Below are 25,311 nucleotides of genomic sequence, written 5' to 3'. Positions count from 1 at the left end.
TGTTCGGTCTCCGTGGTACCCTTTGCTTCCCTTAGGGTAACACTCAGCTCAAGTCAGTGTCCCCCAACATGCTGGAACACCCTACAGGAAGACCCATCCCATATGCTGTTACATTCCCAGGGCCAGCATTTTCAATGATGGCTGTCAGATGACTAACCCTTCATGAGAGATACAAACAAAAGGAAAAGTTTATCACATCCCCAAGTCTCCCAAGGACTGTGCAGGTTACCTCAAGTTGCCCCGTTAATGCAATCAGCACAGACAGCCTGGTACAACAATTCTCACTCAGACTGAAATCTGAGGACCACTGAGGGCAAAAACAACAGGGAAGCAGTCTGGGCAGATGGCTAGACACCTTAACCACTGCCTCCCAAGGTAACTATAAATCCCTGGAGGCAGCCCGGAGTGAGCGGAGGGTTCTAAGGTACCCCTGCTTGCCTCCTGGCTCTGCATGATTCTATATGGACTACTAAGAGTCTGGCCTTCGTACAGACATCCAACCTGAACATATGAGAGAGAGGAGATCCTTCTCCTAGAAAGTCAGTTACCCAATGTCTACATCTTGGTTTCATGGGGCTCGATTTCCACTGGTTGCTCCATCCTAACAGTGAAAGGTTTCTTGAGTAATGTTTCCAAGACAAGGGACATAAATCACTCCACCCCTACCTACATGTCTGTCTTGCTTTCAATCCATTGCAGTGAAAAGAACCAGACAGGGGAGGCCAGGTTGGTGCAAGGGGAGAAAACCATGGAGCAGGAAAAGGGTTCGCCTGAACCCTTCCTTTTCTCCCGACCTACTCAAGGATGCAGATGGGACAATGCCTATGGGGAAGGGGGTGGAGCTGTTTTTAAACTGCTGACTGGTTCCAGTCTCTCTTTGCCTTGGGCCTTGGAAAAGAAAGGGCCTTCCACTGAAATCAGCCCCACATCACTCTGAGGCCTGCTCCATCTTTCTGGAGTTCTCTGCAGTTTTCATATCTGTGGTTGCTGCCTTGTGTGGGCACTGGACCTCAAGAAGTCTGTGGCAGACAGACTGGGTTGGATAGAGCCCTGCTCTAGGTGCTCCATCCCATTATTTCAGACAGACTGATGGCATCTCATTATCTGCTACAGATCAAATAACCACGGACTTAAGTGCTAGGAACAGTCCCAGCTGCTGGTAGAAAGAGGTGGGACCTAGGGAGAGGAATTAGGTGACTAGAGGCATGATTTAGGTTAAACATACCAAGGTTATACCTAGTCTTCTTCCTCCCAGTCTCTCTCTCTCTCTCTCTCTCTCTCTCTCTCTCTCTCTCTCTCTCTCTCTCTCTCTCTCTCTCTCTCTCTTACACACACACACACACACACACACACACACACACGCACACTTACTCTTTTTCCTCTTCTGCTCTGGCGTTCACAGTGTGAACACTTTTGCTCCGCTATGATGTTCTGCCTCACAATAGCATAAAAACAACAGAGCCAAATGGCTGTGAGCTGAAACCTCCAAAACTATGACTCAAAATTAAAAGAAAAATTTTGCTTCATAAATTGTTTGGCTCATGCACTTATCACGGTTCCTAAAAGTATGACTAGCAACATCCCTACTATACAATAATACAATGATGCAGTGATGTAGTGACGCAGTGACGCATGACGCAGTAACGCAGTGACGTAGTGACGTAGTGACGCAGTGACGCAGTGACGTAGTGACGTAGTGATGTAGTGATGCAGTGATGCAGTGATGCAGTGATGTAGTGATGCCATGGTGCTTTGGCGTAGTGATGCAGTGATGTAGTGATGCCACGGTGCAGTGATATAGTGATATCATCCCCCTGCTGAGGAACACGTACCTCTCTCTCTGTGCAGCTTTGGAGTATCTCTCTAAGCACCCTGACAAGTAAGGTCCATCCCTCCCCCTCACAATCAAGAGGAAAAAAATCACAAGCAAATGCCTTTTTTGTTTGTTTGGTTGGTTGGTTTTTTTGTTTTTGATATATATATAGCTTTAAAGTCCATACAATTTGAAATGACAAACTTAGCCAGGAAAATTTCTATTCTCACAAAGTAACCGCTGCAGCAGGGCTTCACAACCAAGACACCAAAGGCATTTGAGACCACATGATACTTGAGGAAGGTATATATCCGGGCACTGCAGGCTGTTGGCAGTGTTCCCAGCCTTTGCCCACCAAAGAACCTTAAGGTCATGACACAAAAAAAATGTTCAGGTATTACCAACTGTCCCTGGGGGGTGGGGATGATGGTGAGACTCTCCTCTGTAAGGACTGGGCCTCTAAAGGGGGTCGATTCCGATCTCACTCTTGAAAACACTCATTATATAGACTAGCTTTACAAGTGCACATTAACAGTCAGAATTAGTTGAAAAAATACAGGAGTCTGTTTCAAGCTGCTAAAAGCCTAGAGAAAAAATGAATTCAATGGGAAACCACAAACATCTGCACATCGTGGGAGGACAGGAACCTAACCCAATTCTGTCACTCACAGCTGTAGGGAACTGTCCATCCACCTTCCCCACGGCTTGGTTAGGGTACCGAGCCCCACACCAACAGCTACTGCCTGACCAATCACATGAGAGCCATGCCCATCTCTGGCACTGGTGACTGGCACCAAAAACAAGGGGAGGGCAAGGTCCAAGCTGTCAAGATTCTGGTTTCTATCACTTTCCCAACCTTGATACCCCTCCTAGACACGGGAACAAATGGACTTTCTTGTTTTCTGTGAGTCTGAGCACCGGATCTGCTGCTTGGAACTGAAAGACTCCTGAGCCATGAATCTTACTCCACTTGTTTACAGCCCTGAGTTGTCATTAGCTTGTCACTGGGTGACTGACATGAAGGTCAGTAATAGCGTAATAGTGGCTACTAGCAACTTTCACAAACTACATTTGCCACCCAGTGGTAAGTGGCCTCAGTCCACCAACTGTGGGTTTCATTCATCTTCTAGTTCTCGGGACTTGGGAGCTGTGTGTCAACCCTGGGACAGCTAACTAAAGCTACACACGAACTTCTCAAATGGGTCTTTTTTCAGCATCTCTCACAACATGACTTCTCTGGAAGAGGAGGAGGTGGAAGGGGGGAGTCAAGTCTCTTGGAAAAACAGGGACTCAAACAGAAGCTACTAATAACTGTTGCATGTACTTTTTCTAATGGTGTTCAGAAATAAATCCCATTACAGGCCAGGCTACGTGTCCATATATGTCAGAAGACATGCTACCTCTGCCAGAATCAGCAACCCATATGCAGTTTCTAGAGTAGTCTTTTAAAAAATGGGTGAAGGCTGGCTTCACGGAGGGACCTCTTGAGACTCTAACACATGTGAACTGGAAACTTCCCATACACAGTATACATGCTTGCCAATGTATCTGTCTAGAACTTTTCTTCCACAGACCATCGTCTTACGGCATGGGATGTTAGGAAATAAGGAATTGAGGCTGTTTGCCTCCTCGATTTCTCAAGAGCAAGAGAACTGCAGGATAGATTAGGGCAGAAATTAATGGAACATGGCTGGAAACTTTTCCTAACTCCATACTGGATTATCATCACCCGGTGGAGAGACTGTCTCCAGGAAAGCTCCCAAAACTTCTGTGCAACTGCTTCCAAATCATCCTATACAGTCAAAATGCAGTTAACTACCACTTCTTGGGTGCAAGTCGGCAGGAGATAAAATGACCACATAAACAAATGAAACTAAACAAACAAACCAGCCAGAATATTTTTATTTGTGGTTTACTTGAATCTGAGCAACTTGTGTCCTGGCGTTGATTGTATAAATGTGAATTCAAATTTGGACATAAACTTTTCACAGCCTCCTTTCAAGCAGCCACCCCGCACCCCAGCTCTATGCACACCAATGGGTTGCTAGTCCTGTGCACAGATAGGTCAGTTCTCCATCACCGGATTAGATTATACTAAAGGCAAGTTTATTGGGAAGCTGCTCTAGGGTGGCAGGTTTTGGTTCTGAGGATTCAGGCTAGGGGAGTCACCACGGGGAAAGGAAGATGAGAGAAGGAGGGAGGGAGGAGAAAGGGAAGGAGGGAGGGAAGGAAGGAAGAAAGAAGGGAGGAAGGGAGATAGGGTGAGAAGGGGGAGGGAGACATGGAGGAAGGGAGGAAGAGAGAGAGGGAGGGAAGAAGGGAGAGAGGGAAGTGTGAGAGAGAGGGAGGAAGGGAAGGAGAGAAGAAAAGAGGGAGAGGAGAAGGGAGGGGGAGAGGGGGAGATAAGGAAGAACCTCTGGGGGAAGGGCAGTCCACCCCTGGGCTAGAAAGTTCTAGAACAGGGGGAACAGGGTAGCCAGGTAAGAACTGAAAAATGCAGAGAGAACCAGAAGGCTGGGTCTGCTTTGATATGTAAAATGTGCATAGGTCCCTTGACTAGGGGTCCAAAACCAAACAAGTACCAGTTTGGTTTTCCTTTGTCCACTCTTTCCTCACCAATGGCTGCTGTGACCTGAGCCAGCCTGTTTTCTCTTCCTTTTGCCCTGCATCTCCATAAAAAAAGCCCACCCAGCACTGCACTGCAACTTACAGAAAGTAGACTTCAGAACCCTTGAAGGTAGCAAGTGCCAGAAGACATGATCTTGTGTGCTTCGAAGGACAACAGCAGAATTTTTCTCTACCCAGCTGCTCAAAGGTAGGAAGCCTTATTCATCTCTGCAGGTCCAGGCTGCCCCAATGCCATGGCTCAGAACAGCAAATGAATAAATCAATCAATCACTTACTCCTTGAATATAAATGCAGAGACTGTTTTGTTTTTTAATGTGAAGAAATACTCAAACCATTGGTTTGTTTTTTAAGATCCAGGAAACCTCCAGCATTTTTTTTAAAAAACAGCAGCTATTCGGCTGTCTCCTCGGACAGAATCAGAAAGTGAGCCAGTCAGCAGCTCCAGGTTCAGAGAGGCCTGTTCCAGACTCTTTTCCTCCTGAAGAAATCCACCAGGTCGAGAAACTTGCTATGCCTCTTCCCCTCACTCTGGGCTCCCAGCTTTGGGAATCAGCATTTCTACTGGAAAGTTCTTTATTTTACAAACTAACGCACATACTTCCTCCCTTGTTCTGGTTTTTTGGGGGTATTTGCATTTCAAATTCCTTTTCCTCTGCTGTAAAGCCAGGGCTGCTCCCCTACTTCCTGCAAGGCCTGTCCCTTGGTGACTGCACACATTCCCCTGCACAGGGTAGAGCCAAGGCCCAATTCCCTATCTCAGCAGCCAGACTGACAGCCACAGGAAACGTTGCAGTCTTTCCACCAGCTCTCAGCCAAACACTCAAAGTTTCCAAGCTTACTGTTCAAAAAAAAAAAAAAAAAAAAGAAAAGAAAAGAAAAAAAAAAGCCTCCCTTCATTGTTCTCCACCTTAGCCACACAGAACTCTCAGGCCAGCCTAGGACAACTCAATACCACACAGTGTTGGTTAGACACACACAATCTGATGCCTCACAGACACACTACCTCGTGGCTGCCTTCCCTGGAGTCCTTCGAGCTTCATTCCCCACATAGGTACAGGTTTACCCAGGGTCAGAGAGTGGCCCGGGTGTTAGCCCAAAACATGAGGATTCTAAACAAACATGTAATATCTGACCCTCTGCCTCATCGGCAAACTGGACCAACAGGGCAGTGCTGGTCAGAGAAACAGCCTGAATGTGTTACTCTGCAGCCTGGGGGCTTAGATCTGAAGGTCACTGGTGTACCTCTGTGCCTGGCTCTTCTTTTTTGTGCTTCCTTTATCCCTGGAAGCAGGCCACAGGAAACAGGCATTTTCTTCTCTCAGCAAGTCATAGACCCCAGGACTGCTCTTGTCAAATGCACAAATGCAACCCCCCCTTCAAGTCATCCTCTCTCTTCTCCTTTTTCCCTAGAAACAATTCTCTTTGTTTGCTTCTTGCAACTAAAATAATAAATACCCTGTCCAGAAGTAACTGGGCAAGGAAAGGATTTACTTCATCTGGCACTGGGAAATGACAGCTTGTGGTCAGGGAAGTCGAGGCAGTGTCTGGGAGCAGGGACTGAAGCAGTCTTCGTGGAGAAACACTGCTTGCTCTCCATGACTTGCTCAGCCTCTCCTCTTGTACAGTCCACGTGCAGAAGGGCAGCCTCTCCCATTAATCAACAAAACACATCACACCCGTGCCCATGGGCCAATCGGATAGGAGGCAATTCTTCATAAGAGATTTAGCTTTTCTCAAGTCTGTGTCAAGTTAACAACTAGCCAGTAAACCCATCATTCCAGAAGGGGCCTTCCTTAAACCAGGAATTCTAAAGGGGAGAGTGAGGAGACTCGGGAGAATTCTGCTGGGCCCTGGGCACTGCCAACGAAGCAAATGGTCTTCCTCCATCCCGTTTCACAAGCGGCCCATCCTCCATCGAGCGACAGTGCAAGCTTTCCTTTGTCTTTGGGTCTATATTTCTGAAAATTCCTGACACACAGAACTTTGATAAAACAAATGTCATAATTATTCTCTCCTTGTAACATCTTTATTTATGTAGGTGTGTCTGCTGAGGCCCATCAGGGACTGCTATGAAAATAAAATATTCATAAAGCAATGAGATTAGCACCTGCCTGGTGCTCTTATGACCAGTGTTGGGGAACCTGAATGACTGTAGCCCAGACAACACATCAGAAATGTCATCTTATAAGTGCACATAGTCACCACTGCCTGGAAACTATCCTATTCTAAGAAACACAACAGTCTTGGCCATGACACATGAGAAGAAAGGATGGCTTCACCCTACAGCCAGAAAGGTTTTGTTAGATTTGGAGAGAAGTTCTTCTGGGTTTTAAAAGACACAGAATGTAGACTGGAGAGATGGCTCAGCCGTTAAGAGCACTGGCTGCTCTTTCAGAGGTCCTGAGTTCGATTCCCCACAACCACATGGTGACTCACAACCACCTATAATGAGATCTGGTGCCCTCTTCTGGTGTGCAGGCATACAAGCAGACAGAATATTGCTAAATTAATTAATTAATTAATTAATTAATTAATTAATTAATTAATTAATGTAAGGAAAAAGATGCAGAATGTTCTAGAAGGAAGTTGTGGTGGGGGAAATTGGAGGGTGGACATTACTTATGAGATCCTAGGAGGACCAACTGTCCTTGTGGGATTACCTGAAGAACTACTTGATAGAACATGAGACCATTTTATGTCCCTGCTGGTTCAGAACCAAGTACCTCAGGGTGATTTTCTATAAGAGACATGACCTTGACTCAACTCGTTCTGGATCCTTCCTCCCCATGAAATGTATTGAGTCAGATTCAACTGAATACCTGGAGAGGCAGTACGTTCAGAGGGAACCAGCCCCACTGTGCTACTACTTCCTCAACCGTATCCTTCCAACTTCCCACAGTGCTGTCTGCTTTCCTGTAACGGACCATCCCAACAAGAAGTCAGAGGCTAAACATGGCCCATTAGTACAGGCTTAGCCCTTCTGCCCAGTGACTCTTGGTGCAGCGGGGACTCTGCAAGAGTGTTATCATTCCTCTGCTTTGTGCAGAAGCTATCAAAAATTCTCTCAAGAAAGATCAGACAGAAAACACAGTTCCCTGCTGCTCACACTTGTGGATGTATGCATAGGTCATTCACAGTGTGAACCCATTTTATATAAGAGACTTCAACAATCACTAGGTTGGTATCAGTGAGACCCCTGAATCCATTTCCTGAGGAACAACTGTATTTTATCCTTGTGGTTATGAGGTGTAATCCCACACCCAACAGAATAAATAGATCCTGTGGGTTTTCCCTCTTCTCTCACTACAGAAGGGTCTATCCCAATGCTCAGCCTTCTAGTTTTGAATCTGAGCTCCCTTACTGAAGCCACACTGGTGTAATTTGCAGCGAGATAGCCCTGTGAGAGATCTTGTTGTTGATAAGCTCATAGAGACATCCTTTGAAAAGTTTTGACACAAATATCAGTAACAGTGGCTCCCACATGCGATGCTTACGGGAAACAAAAGGTAGTTCTCCCAGACTTGTGGGGACAGAGATGCTGCAGTTAATGGAAGCCCAGCATCCAGGTTTCATAAAACTGCGAATAGTGCTGTCCTTTCCTAGAGGGGACTATTCCAAACAGATTCTGGACTCTTAGACAATATAAAGATGATCAGTGTCAATGGGGGGTCTTCACTGTCCTCTTCCCAGGAAAGCTGCTCTGCTATAGAATGCATGCAGAAGCACGGTCATTTCCTCCTCAGTCAGCAAAAAAGCAGAACACAGCCAGGAACAGCCACAGACTGGACTCAGCCTGTTCTCTCCTTCCTCCTCCTTCCTTTCCTCCTCTTCCTCTTTCCCTTCCTCCTTCTCATCTTGCTCCTGTTTTAAACAACAGGAGTATATTTGCTCACAGCACAAATATCTGAAGTACGAGATGAAACTGTTCAGTTTCTTCTGAGCCCTCCTTTCTTGGTTTCTGTTGTACCAGTGTCTTTACTTGACCTGCCCAACAGTTGCACATGTATCTACAGTGCATTCAGCTTACTCTCTCACCCCCTCCACACTCTCTCCTCTACACCCCCACCCCACTGTCAGCTCCTCCTTTGCTTTAGAGGTCCCTTTCCCACTTTCATTCTGTTCTGTTTTGGGTTTTATGTCTTGACTCACGCATTTTTAACTAGGACCATGTGTGTATCTAGTGATGTCCGACAGGCTCACGTATTGGTACACAACTGAAGATACTAACTGTTCCTCCCCAGGAATCTACCACTAGCCAATAGTTCAGGAGACAGTTATAGAGCCCCCACAGGCTCCTCCTAGATCCAGGACTGGCTGACAGGTCCCAGTGCTCCCTGTCTATCTTCAAATTGAGTTTCACCACCTCCTAACAAAATGGGTCTCTTCAACTTAACTTTTCCCAATGAAAAGTGGAGAGAACCAGGGCACCTATCTTGATGAACACGGACAGATCCCAAGATGATCTACATAACTGGCTGTTAGCAGTCACATGGATTTACACACCCTGTCCACACAACAGCCCAAGGACACAAGCACTGCCCTCAAGCTCACTCTCAGAATGAGGAAATGGTTTCCCCAAGAATAGTGGTGAGCAGGGTGTGCCAGTCCAAAGCCCAAGTTGAGCCACCACAGGATACTTCCTCTAAGCCAAGGGCACAGCACTTGGGGCAGTGTTGGCCCAAAGCAAGAATAGGCACTGCCTGAGCTCCAACTATGACATAGAGAGACAAAAATCAACCTGCCTCTCAGGAAGTCCACAGGAAATCAAGCACATCCTTAGGGCTGACCAGTCTACATGCAACCTTTCCTTTCCCCCTTCCCCTCTCTTCCCTTTTCTTCCCTTACCTTCCCTTCCCTTCCCCCTCCTCCTTCCCTCTTTCCCTCCCTCCCTCTCCCTCTATTCCTTTCTCTTTTGACATTTTGGACAGGAAATCAGGTCTTCTGTGGAATTTCCATACTTAACAAAGACTCAATTCTGAGTATTGTGATAAGACTTTGCAACTTAATACCACCTCAATTCTGTAGAAAAGACACCCCAAAGTACATGGGCTGTGATAAAGCGGGATCTCTTCACAACCCCTATCTTAGCACTTCCTCACTGAATGACTAGATGAACTTTTGTCTGACCCGAATCTGCTTTCTCACCTAGAGAAAGAACAGAGAGATTCTTTTATAAGCAGATAACATGATTTTTATTTCCACTAATAAGAAATAATCTTAATTGACATCTAGCTCTTCAGAGCACAGCCCCAGAACAAGTACTCAAAACTGAAATAATCACTTTTTGGTAGCAGGTCTCAGCATTTAATGAGCTTATTATGGGAAAGAACCTAAATAGCAAATCAGTTCACTGGGGTACAGGAGAGTTCACTGGGAAGTTTCACAGCTTAAAGTGGGAGTTTATTTAAAAAAAAAAAACTGACTGAAATTCAAGAAGAAGAAAAAAAAGGACATAGTTCATATTTCAAACATCTACTTAAAATTTTTCCAAACAAAAATGAATTCAACCATACATATAGAGCACAAAACTCCCTGGGCATAGCAGACTCAAGTAACATTTTTAGAGAAAAAAAAAATCAGCATATGCTTGTGGATATTTCAGGCTCTATTCAAAGGCAGTAAAGCAGCCATCGATTAAAATTTGGATCAAATTAGGGTGCATAAATTTCAAAGTGATTTGAACCAATTTTCAGCTGAACCAGCCAGCAAGACTATGATCTAAATATTCTCAGAGTGCAGAATAATTGTGTCCTGCGTGCTCTTGTACACTTGAGTGTCACACTGACTTCACTGCTCTCTATAAGGCTGGAGACTGAAATTTCTTTACAAGAAAAACATTTATTGGCAACTTTAACATTTAGGGATAGAATATTTGTATAAAAATTCAACTTCACATGTAAGGGATCTGATGCCTCTGGGCCCTTCAAGCAATGGCATATGGACATACCACACATGCAGATACACAAACACACGTGTAATTAAAAACAATAAAACAAATATCTTAAAAGGTCAAAAGAATCAGTGACATCAGAAAATCTTCACAGCGTATTTTCATCCATAATTTGCATCTACTAATGTTTACATATTCATTCAGTATGTGTGTATGTGTGCATATGTATATATCAATCAATGTGAACAGCTTAGAATGTTCATATATTACCAACAAACAAATCTGGAATTCTTTTCAAACATTTACTTTTTAAAATGTGTCTACACAGGGCCATGAGTGATCTTACGACTCTTACTCACAAAGGCTAATACCTGGAGACTTCAGATGCTCATCAGATAATGAGTGGAGAATCAAATTACACAATGGCATACACACACTGGACAATAACTCAGCCATTCAAAATAATGAACATGTGTATATTGTATAAAAAGTCCATTCTGCTAGGCTGGGTGTTAACGCAGTTCACACTGTGGGAGCCGGTTCTCTGCCTGCTTTTATAATTGAAGTTTTACCAGTACAGAGTCACATGGACTGTTATGGGTTGCATGGTTCGAAAAGTATTACCCCAGGGCTGATTACTGTCCACAAAGGGAGAAAGTGAACCCTCAAAAACAGAGCACCTCTCTGACCTTCTCCAACCTTCCTGTGTCTAACCTAAGTCTCAGTCCCTGGAAAAAAAATCTTGGAAATTAGACTTTTATTTCTGTGGGGTTTTTCCCACAGAAAATGAATAAATGAATTGCAGTCATTCTTCGCTTTTTTAATCTTTTAATGCTCCTCACCCTAGTGAAGCCCTATCCAATAAGAAAAAAAAAAGCCTCAGAAAGGATGAAAAGAAAGCAAGTAGCCAAAGACTTTGCTGGTTTACCTCTCAGTCTGTTAGCAACAGAACACTCTCTGGTCTATTAAATGTCTACAGCGCTGTGCAGTCCTCACCAAAGCAGACCATAAACATAGCTTGCTGCTCTTTGGGACCACATTTTGAAGGCTCCATATCATTATTATTTTTTAATTAAATAAATATGCTATGCTTTTCCCTTGTTAAGCCAGCCACCTTTTTTTTTTCTATAGTTTGTACTGGCTGAGAATCTTACAGCTGGTAAACAAGGCAGCACACCTTCCTACCGCACAGAACTGCCGAAGACCGTCTGCACTACAGACAACATAGTTGACAGTTTCAACAAAGACCACACTGCATACAAGTCTCAGATATTTACTGCCTGGTCTCTAGGAGAAAAGTTTGTTAATCAACAACAGGAGCTGGACATGAAAGACTACATGCTGTATAATTCTATTTAAAGAAAACTCTGGAAAAAAAGAAAATTACATTGCCATAAAGCATGTATCAGTGACTGCAGAGGCAATGAAAGTCTGCATGGAACACAGAGGACTTTTTTTCTTTCAAGATATATTTATTTATTTGCTTGTTGGTTGGTTGGTTGGTTGGTTGGTTAGTTAGTTAGTTGGTTTATACTTTATGTGCTCTGGTGTTTTAGCTGGAACTGGAGTTATAGACCAGTGTGATCTGAGACATGGATGCTGAGACTTGAACCTGAGTCCTCTGGAAGAGAAGTCAGTGCTCTCAACCACTGAGCCTTCTCTCCAGAGAACCAACAAGGGAACTTCATAGACTTATTTTTAAAAAGCCAGCTTCTTGGCTCTGATGATTGTCATGTGAGTATATGTATTTGTAGGTGCTCAATGAAATCTGATTCACTTTACTATTATTGAATAAAGTCATCTAAAATGAACATATGAGGTGAATAGAAATATTCAATTTATAAATGATACCTCCTACCAGATGTTCTTACAGGTACCAGATCTTGAACATAAGCAAAAAGGGCTGCATTTCTAACCATAAGGAGCAGTTACAGCATGTTGGGGACTCACAGTGTCCCAACCAACAATGTGAACCTGTGAGACCACCAGCTGTAAAGACCATTCGGGCCCACTGAGTGCTTAGCCTTATTTAACTAATGTAGATCTCAGTTGTAGGAGTTCAGCTTTTCTAGACTCTCTATGGAATCACATACACTCACACACACACACACACACACACACACACACACACACACGACAGGAAAAGTCCTAGACTACCATTCCTCACTTCCTCAAATCCCTTCTTCTTTCCCTCTCTCAATATTCAACTGTCCCCTTAACACAGTTACTTCTGTATCCAAAAAGCATCTCAAATATTATTATTTTTGATAACAAAAATATATTGTCAAATATATTATCAAATATAAAACGTAGAACCATAAAATATTATGACAATGCTTCTTATCATTTTCTCTCCCAGTCTCTATGGCAGCTTTTTTCCGTTTTTCCTTTTCTGGGCACACCAGGGGACTACACTACTAGCCTCTGATAGACTAGGCCAGCAGTGTATGTATGACTCACTGAGGTCAAGGGCAGGAATCGAAGTGCATAGTGCCCAGGGTCTTTGCAGCTTTCTTGAAATGGTAACAGCCTAGACCACGGCATATTGAAGACTGGTGCCTTAGAAGGTCACACAGACCTGCAGTAGATTTCAGCAGAACCTGAAATCCTGCTGCATACAACTTTGAGGCTTTTAGTGTGGCAGATTCAACATGGTAGCACATTTTGGGAACTTGTGTTTCTCCTGTCTGAATGAGGACACCCCATTTCATTACCCTTCGGTCCCCTCCACATGACTCCAGCACACACACACACACACACACACACACACACACACACACACGGTGAAAACAACAACAGAAGGCACACCTCACAGTCCTGGGAATTCCAGAAATAAATTAGAAGTGACTAAGAATTAAAAGAAAAAAGAATCAAGAAACATTTTCCATGAAAATTACACTTTAGAAAGACTGACAGCCAGGAAAAAGCCTGCCTGACTCTGTCTAGAGAAATGCAGCATCTTCCTCAATTCCGTTCCAACTTAAATTGTTCTGGATCAGGGCACTGTGACATAAGGCACTCCTGCCCCACAGAAAATCACACAACATCTGCAAAAGTCCATCCCTCATCCTGCCCCACAGAGGACCACACAACATCTGCAAAAGTCCATCCCTCATCCTGCCACACAGAGGACCATACAACATCCGCATAAGTCCGTCCCTCATCCTTCCATCACAGCAAAGCAAAATGCCCAGACCCTTCTCCCTTTAGAACTGAAACAGAAAAGTGTTTCCAACTGTCCCTTCATTCATACAAGACAAAATTTCAGAGATAAGGACCTCTCACATGGTGGTATGTCTAATATACACTCTATCAAATAAATAAAAGTAAGACTGAACGGGTTCTTGGCTCACATAACAAGCCACAATGGTGACATTCTCGTTATGAAATTATAGCTCTCCTGAAGAGTTTCAATTCAGAGAACATTTCTTTCTCTCAACCTAAAAATTCATTAACTCACTCAGAGAAGAGACTTACTTTCTTCCTTTTTTTGCAAACTTCTAACTACTTAGGGAAAATCTCTCATATGCTCGTCTTAGGGTTTCTATTCCTGCACAAAACATCATGACCAAGACTCAAGTTGGGGAGGAAAGGGTTTATTCAGCTTACACTTCCACACTGCTGTTCATCACCAAAGTCAGAACTGGATCCCAAGCAGCCCAGAAAGCAGGAGCTGATGCAGAGGCTATGGAGGGATGTTACTTACTGACTTGCTTCCTCTCTGGCTTGCTCAGCCTGCTTTCTTATAGAACCCAGGTCTACCAGCCCAGGGATGGCACCACCCACAATGGGCTGGGCCCTCCCCCCTTGATCACTAGTTGAGAAAATGCCTTACAGCTGGATCTCATGGAGGCATTTTTTCCAAGGGAGGCTTCTTTCTCTGTGATAACTCCAGTTCTTGTCAAGTTGACACACAAAATCAACCAGTACAGTTCTATAAGGCACAATTAACTGTGGTTTAATATTTTTTACAATAATTATCTTTGGTAATTAGGAGAAAACAATCCAAGTCACACCACGTTTTCTTTCATTATTTCACTGACTCAAGCTATCTTAAGAGTGGGCAGTTTAGTTGGAGCAAGAGAGCCTTGGTGTTCCTACTCTGATCAGGCACTGCCTGACAACTTGAGACATTTGCTTTCCTGGCACCTTTGATGGAAAAATAGCAGGAGGTGAGTCCTGCTGAAGGTGGGTCAGAACCAGCCCCTGATGAAACTCGGGATGTTTTTATGAACTCTATATGTCAAGTCACTTAGAATGTGTTGAAGATCACCGGCAGAATGTGTTCAAACATCTTTATGTTTGACAGTAGTGGCCAACCTAATCAAAAAGGTAAGGCTTGGGGGTGCATTTTTTGGCTTTTATCAACAAAAGCTCTTTACAGTCAAAGGCTTACTCTGAAGCTACGTAGAATGGGAAAGCAATCAAACTGCTTGGTCTGCTCCAAACAGGAGTCACAGAAGTCACTTCTAATGGCAGGCCACATTTCCACTTTATGTCCAAATTCTTAGGAGAATCAAAGGCTTGGGAACTTTAACAGAGAGAAGAGTTCCTCAAAGGGGTGTTGGCAATGAAAAGAGCTGGTGAGCACTGGTCAATTGCCACTTGCCACAGGGGATTCTATTCAAGTCTGACTGAAATAGAGCAAAATGAGAGGCTGCAGGGCTCCCCGGGGAAGGCTGGTACCAAGCTTCTCCTGGGTAGTGCTTGCCAATCCCAGAGCAGCTTCAGGGAAGCGAGGACCACCAACCCACTCAGCAGGGACTCCCAGGCAGCTCTCCCCATGTGTGAAGATGGAAGAAGAAGCTAGCCTTCTTCAGAAGTGCCAAGAAGGAGAACATCTACCGCCACCATCTCAGTCATCCTTTCTTCTGAAGAAAAAAATGGTATCAGCCATGCCAAAAGTTCAAAGGCAGGGGGAAATGTGGCTTCAGAGATAATGCGGCAGCCTGACGCACTGAGAGATTAACGGAGGCGGGTAGTCCAAGAAGCCCTCTTTCTCTCAAGTGTAATTCTCTCCTCTCAGTTACTGTGACCTTCAGCTCAGCCCAACCCTTGTCTCTCCACAGGCAGAGGCACACAGAGGCTGAGACCCGTCCGCCCTGAGGTTGTCACACGTCCATCTTAAATGCCACAAATTGGCAAACGTGAAATGGTCAGTCATCATCCTAAGAACCTACGAATGTCACAACCACTGCAATGATAATAAAAATATCTGGCAGCTGAATCATCAAACTGAGATCCAGGAGGATCCAAAGGTCAAGAAAACAGCCCAGAGGTTGACAAGGGAGAAGAAATATCAGAGACTACCTTTTCCTTTGCCTTTAGGTTTCCTATGTTATTCTTCCGAAATTTTTATCCAGGGTATTTTTTATTTCACAGTAACATTATGTTGTGTGTCTCAGAAACAAACACTGGTAGTTGATGAGACCTTAATCAGACTTAGCACTATTGAAGGGCATAAAGAATACACCCCAGAGAACAGAAACTGCACACAGCTAACAACCCAAGGGTCAGCCAGTGTCCAAAGGACAGAAACTGCACACAGCTGACAACCCAAGGGTCAGCCAGTGTCCAAAGGACAGAAACTGCACACAGCTAACAACCCAAGGGTCAGCCAGTATCCAAAGGACAGAAACTGCACACAGCTGACAACCCAAGGGTCAGCCAGTGTCCAAAGGACAGAAACTGCCCACAGCTGACAATCCAAGGGTCAGCGAGTACCCAAAGCAGCAGGAATTTCTGTGTCCTCCTGGTAAGCTCCCACAACAGTTCTGGGAAAATGTTGGCATTGCCCAGTAAAACCAGAGTGTGTATGGTTTTCCTGATCTCAGGACAGAATCTCCTCCCATGTGCAAACTTGATGGAAAACAGTTCCCACGCTCTAAGACAGGGGTCCCTCTAACTCCAAAAAACATTTACATTACAGTTCATAAAGGTAGCAAAATCACAGTTATGACGTGGCAAAAAAAAATAGTTTTATGGTCGGGGGTCACCACAACATGAACTATTAAAGGGTTACAGCATCAGGAGGCTGGGAACCACTGCTCTAAGAGGAGCCATCCACCTCCGACAGCAAGAAACCAGGCGCAGATGTGACTCTAGGAGGAGCAAAACATTCTCTAGTCACATAAACTTCAAGAATACTCAGAAGAAGGAAAATGAACACATCAACAGAAGTGTGAGGCTGGCATTAAGTGAACCACTGATATCTGGGGGACGGGGCATTGCACATTTATAAACTTGAAAAATGTATTGTTTGTATTTATCTACCCTTAGAGAGAAGAAAATAGTATTCTGAGTAAGTTTTATTCAAATGAGATGTGAAAATGAGATTTGGGCTTCGCTTATTGGCAACATTCTATGTATCAGGCAGGTGGTCAGTCTGGATATGCGTTTCTTGAATGTACTTGCATGCTCATTGAAAGTTCAAATTCCATCATCTTTTACTATCAATTGTAGCTTTTGGTTTTGATTTGCCAGGAAAGTTTACTGACATGAAGCAAGAAGCAAGCATAACAAAGAAGGAGGTCTCCTTACACTAATAAATGTGAAAATAAACCCTTAAATTCCCTTGCCTGTATTTAAATTAGTAGTAGCACTGTCTCAAGAGACTCCGAGCAGTACAGAGGACTCTGATGGGGTACAGAGTCACATCCTTCTTAAAGGGGTAGAGGTGCACAGTTCCCATATGTGTACAGATAAGCAACTTGCAACACCACGGCACTGGGAAGCTGCAGCCTCTCTGGGCACCCCTCTCATCTCTTTGGTTCTTTCCCTGAGATGCCCTCCCTTAGCTTCTACATTCAGTGTTTCCTACCTTTAGGAGTTACTCAGAGTGCCCGCCCCTCTTGGTTGGCTATGAAATCATTTAGTAGCTCCAGAAAGGTGACAGGGATGGGGGAGAAGGTTCATGGAGTAGATTCAGAAATGCCTTCTGCTCAAGCTGCTGTTACCAAAACTAGCCAAAATAATTGTCAAAGATAAAAGCCTGCGATGACTTTAAATTGCTACAAATACAAATGGCAAGAGTCATTTAGTCAATCTATGACCTCTAGAAAAGATGTGCGACAAACAGTGGCTAGGCTACTTTCAGATTTTAAAAAAGAGGGGGGAGGGAGAAGAAAAGGAAAAGGGAAAGGCAAGAGACTGTCCCTCATGTTCTGATTACAAGGAATGTGTTCTTAACTTCTGCATTGTGAAAATAAGAAAATCAACCAATAAATGTCAATGAAGAATGACAGGATGAGCTCTGGAAGGAGGAAACCTAAACCACCCCCCTCCAGGTTTATCACCAACTAACCCTATAAGTGCTTCATCCCTAGTTTCCCCATCTGTAAAATGGGAGCGACACTGACACCTCTGAAGGATGTTCCAGTAACTATTGAATCCAAGACTTTCAAAGGAGTCCTTGAGGCACAGTAACAGCCCAATAAATGATCACTTTTAGTCTCTGAGATTACAAAACCAAGCAGGTCTCAAACAGAACGTTCCATAGATATATTTTTGCATTTACCCCTCACCTACTCATCTAGTCTTGAAAGTCATCCCAACTGAGTCCTCAGCCTTTATTGTAACTTTGAATTGTGCTAATCCACATTTTACTTCTCCCCGGGGCCAAGAGAAACATATGCAAGTATATTTCAAAGTAATAAAACCACACAAACATTCAACAGAACTCGGCCATTCTCCCTTATGCTGATTGTTTGTACATTTAATCAAAATCATTCCATTGTGCTTCCAGATGGACGCCTCATGCACGGGGGGGACCCCTCATGCACAAGGGGGAACCCTCATGCACGGGGGACCCCTCATGCACGGGGGGACCCCTCATGTACGGGGGTACCCCTCATGCACAAGGGGGTCCCCTCATGCACAAGGGGGGACCCCTCATACATGGGGGCAGGGTCTGGCAGTTGATACTTTCCTTGTGCATTCTTGCTCATAATCATCTTTCTTTCCAACCTGGCCTCAGGAAGACGGAGTGATTATCATGAGACATCATTTCCACTCAGACAGGCTTGTGATGATGGCTAATGACACTGGAAGCAGCTATATACCCCGATTTTGTAAGGCCAGCACTGGAGAGGCAGTGGCTTTCGAGCCACAAGACCCGTAGAGAAACATCAGAGCAGTGGCTCCTCCTGAGAGATCACACTTGACTGGAACTTAACAGGAGACTAGACCAGATGATGAACCATCTAAAAAGACAGTTATTTATCAGAGGCCATGGGGAAACCAGTTCAGTGAGCAGAGTGATAGAGTGAAAAGAAAAAAATACACACACTCATTCATGTAGTAAATCTCTACGTGGAATATTTTGCTCCCTGACTCATTAAAAGACGTACAAGGTTTATTAGTTCACGGAGCTGCTTTAATTTAAGCAGGGCTTTTCTTCTAAGAGGCTCAACACATTATCAAAAACTCTTAGTGCGAGCTGGGCAAACAATTGTCCATGTTGCCAGCCAACACACCTACCGACAGGAGCTCAAAATGTAAGTGGAATCCAGCCACAATTTCCAGTCCCCCTCCTCGGCCACTCTCAGCTCCTCTGCAAGACACCCGAAAGTCTGAGGATGCAATGAGTCCGTAAATAACACATAATGAGTTATCTAATACTTCCAAAATCATATTGAAGTCATTATCATGGGAAAAGTCTGCACTGCGCTGGACTCGTTTATGCCTCTTTTCCAGTTGCTTTTCATTTCATTCATGTTTGGGGGAGGGCTCTATGCATAGCTCCCAAACGGCTAATCTGCCAGTGGCTCCCTTTCCCCTGCTTTTCCCACAGGCTTCGCATTATTGTACTTTGAGATGAACCCCAGCACAGTGTATGCAATGCCCAATTAGAATGGATACGGGCAGTTATATGCAGATGCCAGCTCAGGTCGCCTGTGGCTAAGGCTTTACGGTCGGTCATTCATGCTCCCGTTTCTCCGTTTTGTTCAAGAATTTTCTTCCTGGAAGTCTCACTAACAGCTCAATATACTGTACCCAAAGCATCACTACTCCAAAGCATCATTACCACCAGACACATAAAAAGACTATGTTCACTAATGAAAGCGTTAACACTACAGCTATTTGCCCTGGGTTCCCATCTCCCTGGTTCCCAACATCGCCTCTCCACAGAAACACAACAGTGCTCAAAGCAACCTAACAATCACCAAACAATGTAGTTAGTTCCCTGCTAAAATCTCAGTAACTGAAAATCAGAGGCATATCCGCAAGCGAACATTAAATGTTTCCTTGCCCCAAAGCACCAGACAGGGCAAAGGCTGAAGGGACTCTTGTCAAGCTTGACCCACTACAGAGTAGTGGGCTTTTTGGATGTTTTGGTTTGGGCGTTTTGTAGTCTTGTTTTTCTTTGTTTACTCGAGATCAAAAAATTGCAAGCAGTCTGTGAACTGGGACTCACAGCTCCCCTTAAGAATCCCTTAATTAGAGATCTCTGTCCCCAGAGTTCTTACAGTGCCCAGCTTAAGGTTTCCAAAGACTTGAGGCAGGAATGAGTTTACAGAGCTGGCCTCACTACGACGTTGAACAGAGGAGGAACACATTCCTCTTTCCTGACACCCTGAAGCAAACGTGGAAGTGGCATCTCGGAACCTGAAGAAGCTCGCAGATGGGCAAATCTGGGAGATGGGTGGGAACTCTGTGCAGAATGGGGAGAGCTGATGGGAAAGTCAGCGAGCACGTTCTCCAGTTAATCCAGATCCCAAGGAAAGCAACAAAGAAATATATCAAGGTGGTGGAAAAATCCCCATTGCCAGGACAAAATGGCAAAAAGAGACCATGAGTTACAGATGGTTTTCTCTGTTGATGGCAAAATCTTGAGACTGCCTCTATAACCTACTTCTCCAACATTTCTCCTTCAGAAGATAGCATGCCGATCCAAATAGTCTAACGCTCATTCCCAGTGGGTCTTTATTTCATCCTGAGCATTCACACTTGCTGCTAAGATTTTCAAGTCCCTTCCAAACCTGTCAATCTCTCTTCACCTCCAATGCCACTGCACGCACCTGGGCCACGGAAGCAGGAGCCCAACCTGTGTCTCATTCTTCCTGCACTGCTAACCTCAGAGACTGTGCAGCACAAGACTTTTCATTGAGAGTCTCCGGGTACATTTCCAGTGCCCCTCAAATCCGCCACATTCAGGTGCCTTGCCACTTTACCACTCCGCGCGCGCGGGTCAGCCTCTTGAGCCTGACAAGCTCATCGGCCAACTCAGAGTAAATGGCATCTTTTCAGAGAAACTGTCCCCGATTCACCCGACAGCTCCTCAACCGGCTTGTTCTTTTCCTTTCTAGAACCGATCACACATGCAGAGCAATGTATTTGATTTGTGTGCTTATTCCTTTTATATCATCCTTTTCTAATAGACTGTAATCTCCTCGAAGTCAGGGGACGTGCTGGTTTTATTTCCTTTTGATAGCCACTGAACAGCACGTCATCCAGAACCGTGGGAGGTGAAATTGTTTGCTGAATGCTATCGAAAGGAAGTAATTTAACTTTCCTATCAGCTGGGACAAGAAGGCCATCTGACCAGTCTGACCAACAGTCCTTGACTTTACCTTTGCCCTGGCAAAAAGATGACAAAGTCTAACTTTGATGTTCCTGGGCTGTATAAGAATTACTATAAAGCCAATTTACCTCTCAGGAAGCCAAGAAGAGATAATAAATACAATCCGTTAATTATCACAAGGACCTGACTACCCAGTCCTGAGTCCCTAAGGCAAACACAGAGCTAACTCCTGGAAAGAATAATGACATAGCTTTAAAAAAAAAACAAAAGACCTGATTGTCAACTGGGTTAGATTTCGAATCAATCAACAAATGCCTCTGGCGGGATCTGAGATGACATTTCCAGAGAATATTAACTGGTGAGAGAGGTTTTCTCCCAGTGTGAGTTTGTGGTGGTTTGAATATACATGGCCCAGGGAGTGGCACTTATGGGAGGTGTGGCCTTTGGGGAGTCAGTGTGGCCTTCTTAGAGGAAGTGTCCCACTGTGAGGGTGGGCTTTGAGACCCTCCTCCTCATCACATGGGAGAGAGCCTTGTCCTGGTTCCCTTCAGAATAAAATGTAGAACTTATGTAGCACCGGCATCTGCCTGGATGCTACCATGCTTTCCCCCTGGGTGATAATGGACTGAACCTCTGACCCTGTAAGCCAGCTCCAATTAAATGTCCCTTGTAAGAGGTGCCTTCATCAATACGTCTCGTCATGGCAATGGAAACTCTAAGACAGAGTGGTACCTTCCAGTAGCAACCTAGGCCCAGGTAGAAAGAGCTGTGAGGAGAAAAGCTCCACGGTCCTCAGCTCTCTGTGGTGAGGATGTACGCATCTCACCGTGACTGAAGCTCTTCGCCATCATCCATGTCCTGTGTTTTGGGGTACCAATATGAACTGAAGTCTAGTGATTCTTCCAGAACCTTCCAAGTCATCAGCCACCGATTAGAATACTTAGGCATCTGGCTTCACATACTGAGCAGTCACAGGAGTCTAAGTCTCTCCAGTGTGCAGATCCTGGCTGTTGGACTATCAGTCCTGATTCATGTAAGCCTGTCTACTCAATGTCCCTTTGCAGCATTTATTCATCTGTTAGCTCTGAGAGCCTTTACTAATACATATACATCTGATGCTTACATAAATGTAACAGAGCCTTGCATGTACAGGAACATTAACTAGCACTCCTGACCCATTAACAAACCCATTTGTTTGACTCTTGTTAATTGCCAGGTATCTAGAGAGAACCTGAGAGGGTGTGTACCCCCTGCAAAAGTACACACACAGGTACACAGTGATGGTTCCGGTACCCTTTGCTGTCCTTGTACCTGCAGGTCTGCCTAAATGTCCTACTACACCCACAAGCCCGTAGTTGGACCACAGCATCACTGTCACAGTTGGGAAATCAAGCGTGATACACACTATTACAGGCTTTCTCTGAGTCTCACTAACTCTTATGATAATGTACTTTCTCATAACAAAAACTAAAACTGTTGGCTGAATGTTATCCAACATGGAGGTACACACCTGGAATCTCAGAAATCTCATGGGCCTGAGGCAGAATAATCTTTCTTCAGTCCAAGGCTAGTCTGGGCTATCAAGACCATGTTTAAAAGGATAAATTGGTTTCCTGGTGCAGAGTAAATAATCCAGGGTTACTTATGACATGGAGTAGTTAACATGCCTTTCTGATTCCTTGAGTGAGTCCATTCATCCCATCTTGTGGTTGCTGCCTTTGTATTTTGTTTCCTGAGACAGATTTTCTCTATGTTGCCCAGGCTATCCTTTAATGGATAGTCCTTCTAGACTAGCTTCCTGAGTGCTGGGATTACAGGTGTACTGCCATGCTGATATTCACCCTCCCCCACCCATAACTTTTCATAACCTGGGCATACACGAAGCATATTGGAAAAGAAATCTACTAAAGTTAATTTGTAGGGCAGCCCTTCAATTGGCTTAGTCTATCACCCGTTTGCAATGAGACGCAGGTTACCACTTAGAGTAGAAATATCCCAGGGGTGATGCTAAACCTCCTAGCATGATTCTTTACTTCTGTGTCTTCCTTGTGACATGAACTAAATGGTGTAAACATTTGTGTTCTCAGTGCCCCTTGAGTAATAAGTCATAGAAATACTTTGTATCATCCACTTGGGACACAATCTGAAATCTTGCAAAAAGATTTAAGATGTTGCTATACATGTTTGATTACGTGGAATCAAATAAGATTAACCTGATGAGAGCTTCAGATGAAGAATCCAAGTCAAAAAGAGAAAAAAAAAAAAAAAAAAAAAAAAAAAAAAAATAGGAGGGGGTTTTATTTTATTGCCAGGGAAACAGGAAGTTCTATATCTATTCAAACAGGGGGCTCTGAAATTCAGCCTGATGAACGGCCTCTTCCGTACTCACCTCTAATACACTTCAGAGACTATACAGAAAAAAACACAGAAAGAAAATTACAGAAAAACTTATCTGAACTTGTGGCCACACTCACATGGCATTGCAAATATTAGATATGAAACCAGACAGCAAAAATCATTCCGTTTATATTTTGGGGGAGGAGAGCTTGGTTTTGGCTTGGTTTGGTTTTCCAAGACAGGATTTCTCTGCATAGCTCTCCCTGTCTTGGAACTTACTCTGTAGCCCCTGCTAGACTAGTCCTGAGAGATCACCTGCTTCTGTCTCCCAAGTGGTGAGATTAAAGGTATGTGTGCCACCAACCCTGCGTTCATATATTGTTTTTACACTCACTTACACAAACACTGCCTTGGAAATATTTTGAAGGATATTTTGATTTACAATTTCACCTGAGATGAGTGGGGGGGGGGATGTCTTACAGCCGCCCCTTGGACGACTGAAAAATCTACCTCCACCTGATATCTGACTTAACTTACACCCAAAGTAGTTGATACTCCAGAATGATCCATGGAAATAGAAGTCAGATCATGTCATTCCATAGTCAGAGTCTTTAGAGGTGTCCTATCTGAAAATGCTCACAGCCCCGCTTGCAGCCTCTGTGTGTGCTCTTTGACTTCCCTGGAGCTTCTCTGACCATCTGCTAAACTCTAGTTGGTCCCCCATCACCACCATCGTCCCTTGCCATCACACATATAGCTTTGCCCCTGTCTCTTTAGCAGCAAATGTAGATACTGTAAAGAAAATATTCAAGCTAGAGGACTGGTAAGAGAACTTGCTTTGCAGCCATGAGGATATAAGTTCAAACCCCCAGAACCCCTGTAAACAGCTGGGCACAACTGGACATTTCTGTAACTTAAGCATTGTGAGATGCAGACAGCCAGATCCTGAGAGTTCACTGCCCAAGCAGCCTAACCAAATGGCAAACGCCCGGTTCAGTGACAGTCCCCATCTCAATGAGGCAGAGAACGGCAGAGGAAGACATGCATAGCCCATGTCTTCTGGGCTCCACGTGCACACACATTCACCCACTCCTTGTTTTGTGCTTCTAGAGGAACTGGCCTGGGATGTGGTGAGGTGTCTGTGAGAAGAGTCTCATTAGGAAGCATCTAGAACAGGGATGTGGTCTTGGCCCAATTTTAGATCAAGCTAAGTTTTCAAGGACTGACCTAACAAAGCACCACACTCCTGTGGCTTAAATAGCAGCCAGTCACTGCTTTGTGTTCTGAGTTCTGGGCTGCAAGACAGAGGTGTCAGTAGGGCTGAGCTCCCTCTGAAGGATCTAGAATAAACCTGCTAGGCCTCTGCTAGGTCCTTTCTGCAATCCGGTATTCAGTTCCACCCGTGTATGCTTCTTTTAATAGCTCCCCTTAAGGAGTGGATCTGAAACCAACTGCACTCCAGCACAACCACCATCTTTAATAATTACATCTCCAATGACCCTGTTAACTAACATTCACATCCAGAGATGATGTAAGGGGAGGGGGGAGGGGAGGAGAGGCGAGAAGAGAAAGAAATAGGAACAGAAGGAGGAGGAAGAAGAGGAGGATGAGAACAAGGACAGCAACCAAGATGACAGCCAGGTTGAGGACATAGAAAAAGAAACATGTATGACAATGAAGACAGATGTAACAGTGGCTTGGGACTAAGCAGTTGACAGGAAGGCTCAACAGTCCTGGGCACCCAAAAGCTAACTTACTGTGGCCAAACATAAGCAATTTTACAGTGCTGTAGAAAACAGTACCTACCTTCTGTTGCTATCTACTTGGGCTTTTGAAGTTGTTGCTTGCTGTTTTGTTTTGTCCTGGAGATGGAACCCCCAGGACTTGCAGCCTGCTAACCTTTCACCACTGAATCTCACCAAGCAGAAATCCTGAGTTTTGATACCCTGCTTAGGAAGCTGATGTTCTGTCCTACTACGATGCTACCACATCACAAAGAAGGCCACTGAGAGGCTAAGAGAATGGAATGCTGTAGTATTATCTGGGGTCGGAGCATGTTGTGGTTAAGGAACCAAACGCCATTCTGATCCTTCGCATATCAGACTGATGTCTGGAACTAAA

The sequence above is a fragment of the Micromys minutus genome (genome assembly GCF_963924665.1).
Source record: "Micromys minutus genome assembly, chromosome: 6".
NCBI classification, from domain to species: domain Eukaryota; kingdom Metazoa; phylum Chordata; class Mammalia; order Rodentia; family Muridae; genus Micromys; species Micromys minutus.
Note: the sequence above shows the minus strand (reverse complement) of the source record.